General features: G+C 37.2%; 2 long non-coding RNA genes across 2 annotated transcripts in view; one reads left to right on the plus strand and one right to left on the minus strand.

Moving 5' to 3' along the window:
* Positions 1-4,953: 4,953 nt before the first annotated feature.
* LOC140622408 (uncharacterized) lies at positions 4,954-5,809 on the plus strand. The gene is made up of 2 exons (XR_012022180.1): positions 4,954-5,012; positions 5,633-5,809. It is a non-coding gene; the product is annotated as an uncharacterized lncRNA (long non-coding RNA).
* Positions 5,810-6,455: 646 nt separating this feature from the next.
* The window catches only part of LOC140622410 (uncharacterized), a 64,098-nt gene continuing 58,480 nt past the window's right edge, over positions 6,456-12,073 (minus strand). Inside the window, exons 2-3 of the long non-coding RNA XR_012022182.1 lie at positions 11,060-11,139; positions 6,456-10,520 (exon numbers count right to left, since the gene is read on the minus strand). This is a non-coding gene — a long non-coding RNA (uncharacterized lncRNA). The remainder of the gene's footprint in view (positions 10,521-11,059; positions 11,140-12,073) is intronic.

Genomic DNA, 12,073 nt, shown 5'->3' on the forward strand with positions numbered 1-12,073 from the left:
CTCTCTCTCAAATAAATATATAAAACTTTTAAAAAAGAAATGATATACATTAATAATTTTAAAGATGTGAGGAAAATGCCCAAGATCTACTATTAAATACAAAAGCATACAGAACCACAAATGAAGTGTGATATTAAATATATTTAGTAATAAGAATATAAAGAAAGTAATAAAATATTAATAGTGATTATCTTCCGGTGATAAGATTATGGGTTATTTTCCTTCCCTATTGTAATGTTTTCTAACTTTATAAACCATGTGCATGTAGGATTTTTATATTTGGTTTTAAAAACACAATAAAATTATCTTGCACAGTTATAGTGTTTTAGACCTTTAAAAGGAATGAATTATTTCTTTTTTTTTATTTTATATATTGTTTTTTTTTAAAGACTTTTATTTATTTATTCATGAGAGACACAGAGAGAGAGGCAGAGACACAGGCAGAGGGAGAAGCCGACTCCATGCAGGGAGCCCAATGCGGGACTCGATCCCGGGACTCCAGGATCACGCCCTGGGCCAAAGGCAGGCGCTAAACTGCTGCGCCACCCAGGGATCCCCAGGAATGAATTATTTCTGCCCATAACAAATTCCACTTAAGTCTACGATGGGAAGATTGACAACCAGTTCTGAATCATGAGTTCCAAACACTTTCCCCTCCTAGTCCCAGACCTCCTACTCTCAAACCATTTTTCAGTCAGAGTTTCTGATTTCTTTTTTTTTCCTTAAGATTTTATTTATTTATTTATTTATTTATTTATTTATTTATTTATTTGAGAGAGAGAGAGAGAGCACGAGCAGGGAGAGGAGCAGAGGGAGAGGGACAAGCAGACTCTGCACTGAACTTGGAGTGTGATGTGGGGCTGCATCTTATAACCAAGATCATAACCTGAGCTGAAATCAAGAGTCAGATTCTTTTTTTCTTTTTTCTAAGAGTCATATTCTTAACCGACTGGGCCACCCAGGCACCCCCAGAGTTTCTGATTTCTGAGTCTATTCACAGATTGTACTTCCCACTTGTTCCCCTTCTTCATCTTCATGAGATAGCTGAATGCCTATCTCATACCAGTCTCTCCTGTCTCTTACTCTTACCCTGTCTTCTCTCATATTAACTAGTGGAAAAGGTATGAAGGTAACAAATAGTTGCACTGGGCAAGAAGGTAGATGTATGACTTGTTTTGAGAAAAAACAGCATTTAAAAACATAAAAAACAAAGTGACCCTGCATTAGAATAATTCACACTAATAAACACCTTTAGGATGTACTGTCGCGCATTTGAAATTCAATTTGATTGTTAAAAGTATGAGTTTTCCTTAACTTCTTAGGATCTGTCTAGTGGTTCTCCATCTAGCTTCTGTCTTCAAGTTCTTCTTCAGTAGATTACCTGACCCTGAGGTATAGAAGCCCAGGCAAGGTGTCAGGGAAGCAGCATGGATGGCCTTGCTCTTTAGGCTAGGATTAGCTTAAGGCAAGTGAGATACTAGCTCCTGGCACAGAATTTAAGGCAGTATGGAATGTGAACTTGTAATTGAGATAAATACTATCCTAATGCAATATTTTTTAAAATCAAAATTAATGCAAAAAATTCATGATGAAAAAATATCAAAATTTTGAATAAAGGGCAGTACCATGCCAAGCCATATTAGATGGAATCTGAGGTAAAGGAAAAAAAGGTGCACCCTTTTAAATATGTTCTTATGTATATTTTAATGGTTCGTTTTTCCCAGAACATTAAAATTATTTAAGAATATTGAAATATTGAGGGGCACCTGAGTGGCTCAGTCAGTTGAATGACGACTCTTGGTTTCATCTCAGGTCATTATCTTGGTGTCCTGGGATGGGCCCTGACTTGGGTTCCATGCCAGTGGGGAGTCTGCTTGGGGACTTTCTCTGTCCCTCTCCCTCTGCCCTTCAACCCCCTCTAAAATGAATCAATCTTAAAAAAAAAAGAAGAATATTGAAACATTGAGGGACGCTTGGGTGATGCAGTCAGTTAAGTGACTGGCTCTTCGTTTTGGCTCAGGTCATTATTTCAGGGTCTTGGGATCCAGCCCTGCATCCATCCCTGCATGAAGCCCCATGTAGGGCTCCAAGCTCAGCATGCAGTTTGCTTAAGACTCTCTCACCCTCTGCCCCTTCCCTGCACTCATTTGCTCTCTCTCTCTTGAAAATAAATAAATAAATATTTAAAAAATTTAAAAAGAATATTGAAACATTGAAAAATGGTGTATTTTCATTCTTCAGGAATGAAAGAATCACTCTTCAAATTCTGTCATTTCCCCAAAACCATGATGAAAAGACCCAATACTCGGTTAAACATTCAACAAGTACGGCATCTGAGATCAACTTAACTGTGAATTAAAATTCCTATCCCTGGATTAGACACTGAGGGCGTAGCTTCTGCGACTGGACCTCTTACACCTATACCATTCGGTCACACATAGGTGTTGAGCACCCACTGCATGCAACTCATTTCCTAGGCACTGACGCTACACTAGTGCATAAGACAGACCAGAGCCTGGTATCTTGGAACTCCAATTTTACTGAGCCCTTGATTAACTGGTTTTGCTGTTTTTTTTTGTTGTTGTTGTTGTTTTTGCTTTTAATGGATATTTATTTCTCACTAACCTTTTCTTTTTTGAGCTGCTTTAATTTACTCTCTGTTCATCTATATCATTCTTTGGATTACTGAAATGGATTGTCTTGTTCTAACTCTTGCATTTTGCACCAGACCTTTATACTTCTGTTGATGGTTTGTTTTCCACATATAAAAGCGTCCCCTTCCACACTGCCTTTGCTTTTTCTATTTCCTACTTTGCCTTTGCACATAGATGTTCACCAAATATTTGAGGATCACTTGATTGTTGAATGAAAGCATCAGTAGGAGAAACAACAAAAGAAGGAACCAATGAATGAATGTACCGGGTCCCTGGAGAGGTACGAGGGAGGAAGAGAGGCAGGATTATCATGTATCACCTTGCTGTCTTCATAGGTTTGATACATGGATATGTGATCATGGTCTGTGTTGTTTGTACATGTTAAAGAGTATGCACAGGTAGGATAGGAGCAACAGGATAAGTCCCTCATGGCTGTGACATTTCAGAAAGAACATAGGCCTGAGAGATGTGTGTTACGTTGAGTAAGTCATTCTTCAGTGAGTAAGTCTCTGCTTTCTCATCTGTAGAATAGGGGAGCTGAATCTAGAAGTGAAATGTGTCTTTCCATCTCTGACACAGGTTAGATTCACAGCCTAATGCTGCAGGGTGCTAATGAGGAATGCCTTGAATTCATTTGTGCTTTTGGTGTTCATAAAAATGGAGTGCTTTGTAATTCTACAATATAAACACCAGTCAGGAGAAGGAGAGCAATTGTATTTTTTTCTTGATGAGGATTAGAAGAAATAACTGTATGATTCCAAGGTGCCCCTTTGGTATTCAGTTAATGTTAAAATGAAGAAAGCACAAAACAAATGAACAAACAGACAGACAAACCTTGGGTCCCTTCCGGGACAAAATATCTCTGGTGTAGCCTGTTCTGCTTTGAGAAATTTTGCACTAATGTATGGTGTGTATGTGTATGTTGGGGGGAGGAGGACATTATTTTGTATTAATTTAACCCTTGAGAGAATTGGTAAATCAAATGCTAGCTCCTGGATACTATTAACAGTATCTAATATTTGTAGAATGTTTTACAGATTACAAGGAAATTTTCACATTTATACTCCCATTTAATCTTCATGACAGTCCTGTGGTATGAGAATTTCTTATTATAATCCTTTTTCATATGTGAGAAAATGAGCTGAGCCTGTGATGCCCATCTTTGGACACCAAACCTCTAGGTCTTTTCAGACACAGATTTTTTGAATCTTTTTCAAGGAGGAAGGGCCCCAAGTGGAACAGGCATCCAGCAGAGGCTGTGCCATTGTCTCTCAGAGATTAAGGGAAAGCTTCCTGCTTTGGAGGACAGAGTGGAATAAATCAGTAGTCCCCCCAAACCTGGTCTCAACATAGACTTGTGGAATCAGAATCTCCAGAGAGTAATTTAAATTTCAGTCATGGAGAAACTTTAGAATTTTATAATTTTTTTTGTATTAAAAATCTTTTATATGAAATTTTAGTATGCATTCAGTAACTATCATGTAGAAAACTTACATTATATTTGGTCCTTCCCATTTTGTTTGTGCATATGTGTGTGCACATCTGGGGATCTATGGATTCTCAGAACTTTTCTCGACTATGAAATTTAAATATCTAAAACACAATGGTGTACACCCATCATATTTATCATATTCTTTCCTCCATAGAAATCTCAATGGTTCTTCATTACTAATTCAATATGTGAATTCCTCTAAGTTTAACTTTGATTACAAACTGTCTGTTTGATCTCAGCCGCTTTAGGTTTTCATTTTTAAGCTGTAAAATTAGGTTGTTTGATGAAATAGTCTCTAAAACACTTCACTTAAATTCTATGGATTTATAAGTTAAAGGAGTACTGTGTCATTCAAACAGCAATAAGCCAACTGTTCCCGGGAAATCTCCGGAAGACAGAGCAATCTGGCTGGGGAAACCCCCACCTTTTTCCTGAGTGGTGTTGGCCCAGTGAGGGTGGTCTGGGTGTCAACTCTCAGAAGCAAGAGCTTCACTCATTTCCAGGAAGGTAGCTAAAGCAGACATTCTTCCACTGAATTAAACCCTAATACATGTTTATCAAAATATCATAATTAAGTAGAACGTAATGAAGTAAAAGGTAATCACTCAATATGAACTGTCCAGATGACAATTCAATGTTAACTTTCCCTAGTATATTACATTTAGGTCTTTTAAGATTTTTGTTTTATCTAGTGTTAAGAACCCATCTCACTTTTTGAGTGAACTAATTGATTTCTCTTTCTTCTCTCCTTCCTTCCTTCTTTCTTCTTTCCTTTTTTTTCCTTCTTATTCCATTGGCACTTTAACAAAAAATGAACATCTTCATGACTCATTTTAATCCAGATCTCATCACATGCATGGAAAGAGGTAAATCAGAACAATGAATGTGTGCTGTGAAAATGGAAAATAAAGTGGTGATAGATAACTATTATTGTGGTTGTTATGATATTGTCAAATTAAATTAATGTACAATATGTCCATTCAGAAATCCAGCAAAACACAAAAACTTTTTTTTTTCTTGCCTTTTTTAAAAAGCTTTGTTTTAAAAAGACACCTTCCTGTCACTGGTGCTTGTAAGTGAATAAAATGAAATTGATGCCTAGCAGGGGGAAAAAAAGGAAAATACTTCTTTACTTTGTGTTAAGAATACGTGACATCTTTGCTGTCAGTGATAGCAAAGTGAAATACATACCAAATATGTCTTGACATAACTTGACAGGAATGTATGTCTTCTTTTCTCTCATTTATTTTTGTGATAAGAATATGTGATTTTGCTGCCAAGGAAGCTTGTAATGTTGTAGAGAAATGGAAATGAAATTGTGTTGGGTATGTCCAATTTCCCCTGACAGAGTGGCATAAGCTATAGCATGCATGCAGTCTTGGGAAGTTAACAACAGGCCTCAGCCAGCAAGACCCAGGCGTTGACATTTGTCAAAACAACTTTCCTCAACACATCAAAATGTTCCTTTCTCTTTTGTGTTATTCAGATGTGTTCGGGTGACTACATTTTAGAAAACGGTGTCTGTCAGAGAATCATTGCCATCCACATGTGAGCGATATCAAGAGAAATATCTTTCTGACTCAAGCTTATGCCTATTCTGTTTTGATTGTTCTTAATCTACAAGTGTCCTTGAAAACCAATCAAAATCTCATATAACTAAAAAGCGTTGTCTTTTTGTTTTGTGTTTTTTTTTTTTTCTCCATAACCTGACAAAAGTAAAGGACACAAATCGGCTCTTTCTTTCTTCTTTTCAAACTATCACATGGATGGATGTTGTGTGTTGGTGTGAGTTTGGTCTATTGTTCTTGAGTTCATTGCTTTTTACAATCTGAGAAGAACCCAAATCATTTGGTTTCCACCGCCTCTTTAGAAAGTATCCCACTTTTAATATCTTACTCTATTGCTTTGAGCAGTGGATATTAGGCAAGGTGGATATTAAACAAAACAAAATAGTATTTTAAGTGAACCTCTAATTCTATCTTTTGGGGACTCTTTTAAGGACACACGCACAATTTCTAGAACCCTCACAACAATTTCTACAATAAATGGTGTTTGAAGCAAGAATCTCTTACCTAGGGCAGACAGAAAGAGAATCAGCCCAGCAGTGTAATCATTGCTCTGCTGTTTGAAGGAATATTGAGCTTAGATGCCTCCAGAAAGCCCACCAGGCCCAGAGGCACTGGACAATAAAAGGAGAAAAATAATAGACGCCAATGCTTTATTAAGTATATTTTTTTCTCACTTAGGTGCCCATTCCCTGGCCAGACAATTAGTTAAGGTTCTTTCCAGAGAAAGTGTTACCCACCAAGAAAAACTCTTTTAACCTTTCAAAATAACAAATATCTTTAATGACTTTTATCCCCTTTCCATTGACATCACAGATACAATGTGGCCTGTCTTGAAGTCAAGCCCAAATTGAAATCACTGCTGGCAGGGACAGGAAAAATAGAACATTTGACAATAAGAGTGACAGATGAAGCTTTGGGGACCTTGAAAGGGAGAATACTCAAGCTATGACCTGGGATAGAAATACTGCACCTTAGTAAAATACCTGCCCAATCTGGAAGTTAATAGGCAGGTACATTTGCACATGATAACGGGCTAAATCCAATGCTTGATAGAAGTTGGTATTATTTTCCATGTACACGTTTAAAAGGAAAGCTGGACATGCTTTCTAGCAAGAACCTTTTGATTATAGACCAACTGTTCATCACCACACTCCCAGGGGAAAACATTTTTATTTGGTTGTGTCAAAGGATAACATTTACTAGAAATACTTTTGAAGACAAGACTTCCTAAATTTGCTTAATCCATCTATGCATGGTTATTAAGCATTTAATCATGGAAAAAAATATGTTTCTATATTAAAATGTGCTGTCATTATATATATTTCTTCCAAAGATAAGGGCAAATTCTTCTAATATCCCTTGATTTATCTGTAGGAAAGGAAAATTTTTGTATCTCATGACTTAGGAAATCAGTTAGTTGCATCTCAACTTTCGTTTTATTCTATTTTTTATTGTATTCATTTCTAAAGGATTACTTGAACTAGAGGGAATAAAATCAGGAGGATCTACTAATTTCTAGTGATTTCTTTTATCGATTCCTAATTACTTATGCTTTCTTTTCTCTTCAACTTATATTCCTTTAAAGCACAATTTGCTTAAGGCTTACTCACTGTTGGTTGGTTTGGTAATTAGTAGTAAAGTTGTTCTGATATCACTCATTGCAGTGAGAAATTTCCTCAATGATGGTCATTGTAGGTCTTTTATGTCATGTGTATTTTACTTGTAGAGCTGTTAGAGAAGAATTTAATTCTAATAATTAGCTATTTCAGATAAATTTACCAAGGAATCCTCAGCTTAGACTTTAGAAGCACTGCCTTCTATTTAAACAATATGAAACCTTTTAGGACATATGAATAATTAAGTTTGCATCATTGTGAAATGAACACATAAGCCTACATTTCCATTGAAATTTGTAAGTCCAAGGTTGAGAAGCAAATATATGTTTCTCTCTGTGGACAATAATGGCAGAAAGTTACAATGTTTATTTTGCCTTTAAATTTAAATCAAATAAGGATGGTTCAGGTTGACACAGGGAAAATCTGGTTACTTCCCTGGGTCCATCAGCACTTTTAGTCACTTTTCAAATGTTTGGGGGGCATTGCAAAGCCTGAAACATATTTTACCATTCCTCTCTTTTTTTCCCTTATTTTATAAACCAAAATAATTTTAAAGGAAAACTTAATCCATATGTTTCTGATTAATCTTTACTAAACTCATCAAAATGGTGTTTTGTAATAGTGATTTGGTGTCCAAGAAGTCTTTGGAATCTCTATGTAATAGGCCTTCTTAATGCCATTTCTCTTTGAAGCAGGAAGTTATGTTTTGCCAACAGTAAAGAAATTCAAACCCCCAAAGGGTTGAGATCAGTTTAAAACTTCAAGCCTGAGGGCTCTGTGGGGTTCTACACTTGGCAATAGGCTACTTTCCTTCTGACTTTGAAATACCTTATTTTCCTCCCACAAGAAATGCTCTATTTATTGTTTTGCTAACATATGTGATTTAAATATCTTCAGATCTTTGATACATAAAAGTGTGGAAACTACAGAGCAGAACCTAATGTTTCATTTACTCTAAAGCAATTTCATTTGATTGTCCATTTGGATCTTTCTTTAATTCCCCCATTTCCTGACCTTTCCACATACCTTTGTAATTTGGGTTTACCCAAAGATTTGCCAGGAAAGGGAACAATGAAGATCTTACAAGTTGGAAATAAGTTCTTAGCAACAATTCCCACCCCCCCCAAGTTGCCCAATAAAGACATATTCTTGATATACTAAACTAACATCTCATGCTATATCTTGTACTCTTATATAGGTTGACAACCAAAACTTCAGTGCAGATTTCCAAGATGTGCTCTATGTCACAAGATGAACCATAATTCACAGTTGCAGATGTTAGCTAGCTTTTCAATGTAGTTCATTTCTATTTATATGTTTAAAGGAAGACCTGTATAATTTCACTATATTCTTTACACAATGGGTGAGAAAGAGGAGAGAGAGTGAGAAAGAAAACAAAATAGTAGGTACAGGAGTTAAGCATCCAGACCACTATGGTCCTTTGTCCTTACTGCCTCCTGGCCATGAAGTGGGAGTGCCCTCTAGTGAAACTTTAAAATCATTGGAAGATATTGGGGATACTGCGGTTAAGATTTCCTCCTAAACTCTTGTTTTGGAAATCTGTGGACATTAACAATTTGCATAAGTTTTGAATGGGATTTAGAGAAAAACTCAAAATATTATCAAGTAAAACTATTTCTTTAGGAAACAAGAAGGAATGAATATGTTACTGTCAATACCAGAAGGTCTATTATCTATATATCTCTTTTTGACATCTATGTATCTATGTATTTATCTGTAGAGAAATCCCAAGGGCACAAAAGTAACAGATAACTAAAAGCTATAGTTGTCTAAATTAAAACATATAAAACATAATTACGTGCCTCTCAAGAAGATGGATAATAAATATAGCACTTTGAAATGTAAAGTGAAGCAGCAGTAACAACATACACAAACAAACAAGAACTGAAAACTACATTTTGTCATCTATTCTATTCCAAAGCTCTTTGTGGAAAGTAGCGTATGCTTCCTGTGATGAAATCTGATGTGTTCTGGAAAAAGTACAAGATTGGGAGTCCGTGTTCCTGTCCTGGACTTCATTTTCCAGCTGTGTGAACTTGGGCAAAGCACTTAACCTCTCTGAGCCTCAGGCTCTTTATCTGCAAAATGGGCTTAAGAACACTTGCTCTGTCACCTGGTAGTGTAGTATTGGATGAGATTAAGTGTGGGAAGGAGCTTCGAAGGTAAAGAACTATATTGCGATTATATTACTTTTCTAACTTTTCTCTTCTTCCTTCCTACTTCCAAAGTCACCTTTTAGGATGAAGAAGGAAAGAAAGGAGACCCTCCTAAAATCCCATGGAATCCGGAGTCATTGACAAAGTGGGTTTTCTTCCCAAAAAAGAAAGGTCACAGAGAAAGAAATAGGTAGCACTGAGGAAGGATCAGAGTCAGACTTTGTAACAGTGGACGCACTGGCTGTCCTGGGTTAGGCTGAGCTTGTGTAGGCAGCCGGTGTTGGAGCAGGCTGGGCAGTAGCTGTGGAGTATCATGAAATGGGTCTTCCTGTGTTTGCATCAGCAAGTGTCAGTAAGTCTACTCTCCACCTTGCACAGTGAGGATCCCAACAGCAGACGCTCTGTGCTTCTGTGTTTTTAATCCCCATGTTGATTACCATCCACACAACACAGTTCCCAGCTTTTGTTGTCTCTTTAAAATTGAAAATATTTTAGCTTTATTTATGCCAACAGTAATAAACTCTTCATTGGAGCAAACAATCTGGTTCTTCCCTTTAGTTGTAGCTGGTTTAATTTTAGGTTCATGCTTTTAAAATTCTTTGCTCTTCTCTACATAAGGCTTGTTTTTAGTGGAACATGGTTTCTCACTAGTTACATTTGCTTTAAGGAAGACTATATTTTTTTCTAAGTCAACTTTGTCTAGGCACTTTCAATCCATTTATTTCAAATTCCAGATCTCTCGGTGCTTCCTTTCCTTCTAACCAGCACAGGTATCTTCTATGTACTTACGGATTGAATTTTCACCATTTGTCTTCTGGATATATGTCCTCTTTCTTTTGTCCAGAGTGAGAAACTGTTTCTAGTTTCTTTACTCAGAGGTACTTCACGTTGTCAGATATGCACGATCAATCTTGTACTTAAACCTTTGTGAGGAAACACAACAGATGGATAATGGGAACATGGTTGCCATTTGGGCTCCGGTTGATTCACGAGCTGCCTCCACAGCCATGACTCTGGTAGTAAAGGAGGAAAACCATAAAGTTAATCTGTAAGGCTATCCGACGGGCTCCATGCCTGCTGTTTATGTCTTCCCTCCCCATTGGGCCTAAGCAGTTGGCATGGGGATGGAAGGGTGTTACTTCACCCTTAGAATAAAATTAAACGAGACTCTCAGTGGGTCTTCAACTGCTCAGGGATTTATCCAAATTAAGTGACCAGTTCCAGCTGAATAACTGAAGCTTCCATGTCACAAAACAACTCTTGGCTAAACCTAGAGTTCACTTTGTCTAGTCTACATGCTCATGTATTAATAGAATACCACAACTCCTCATTGAAACTTTGGGTTCCTTCTGTTTTAGAACCTTTTCTGACCTTTGCTGAATACCACAAAGAAACCAAACGCTAACCTCTGTTTGTCTCAAATTTTCCTCTATTAATGCTTGGTCCAAGTCTACATTTCCAGCCAGTCTTTCATTTAAAAACACAATCTCATTCAAAACCTGCCTTGTAACTTTATCACTGGGGTAACTGTTACCTATGATGCAGGGCTGACCTGGGTCCTTGTAGCACTTGACATCATCTTTTGGACGGGTTACAGAGCCTTTTGAGGGAGTTGTTAGAAGCAGGCTCACCCTGCAATGCAGAACCGGTCACAGAAGAAAATTAGTGCATTTATCTGTCAGCATTAGACTAGATTTTCAATCCAGTTCACTAGTCACAGGGTCTGGTTTTCTCTTCCTCTGGGAGATGAAACTGATATGCTGGTAGGTAGTAAAGGTGTCAGTTATAAATTGGACCGTTGGAGCACGCACACACGAAAAATAGACGAGAAGACTTTAAGGCCATAAATTTAGTTCAAGGCAAAGAATTTCCCTAAAAATAGTCCAGCTTGTTAGAACACTATAGGAAGAATGTGTGTCAGGTAGCCGTTGGCGTTATTAGAACCAGTTCACATATTCTTTTATAGGAAACAGTGTTGGCAATTCTCTCTCCAATGTGTTATTCGTTTTAACTGCTTAAGGGAAAAAGGACCTTGCTGCCTCTAGTAGTAAATAAATAAACAAATAACCTGATTGGTTCCCTCTCCACTGTCTCACACATGTGTGAAGTTGCAACAAACCTGAGTTGCAAACAGAAGGGGCAGGTTTGGCAGATCCCATCAAGCTTTTTCTTATGTTCCACTTATTGTTTATCTACCACTTAACTAAATGGGGCTCCAATCTTGACTCAAAAGAAGCATGTAGCCTTCTCAATTCAGTGAGTGATCCTGTTCTAACCCGGCTGTTTCTTAACCTCAACTCTAATAAAATATTCCTAGTGGAAATCCTAATGACCAACCTAATGATAATGACTCTTTACTGAAACATAACACAAACTGGAAGTTAAAGTAAAAATATGCTTCGTGTCCCAAAGCTCCCATCTATACTGGTACTTTCTACCAATAAGGCCCATGTGTCCACTCTGTTCTGTAACTCTGGAGTATCTACTGACCCTGAAGCACTGCGCTGAACTGTGAGAGTCTACAGATCCAATCCCTGACTCAGCTTACAATTTAGTTTGAGAGATG

The sequence above is a fragment of the Canis lupus genome, chromosome 31 (genome assembly GCF_048164855.1).
Source record: "Canis lupus baileyi chromosome 31, mCanLup2.hap1, whole genome shotgun sequence".
NCBI classification, from domain to species: Eukaryota; Metazoa; Chordata; class Mammalia; order Carnivora; family Canidae; genus Canis; species Canis lupus.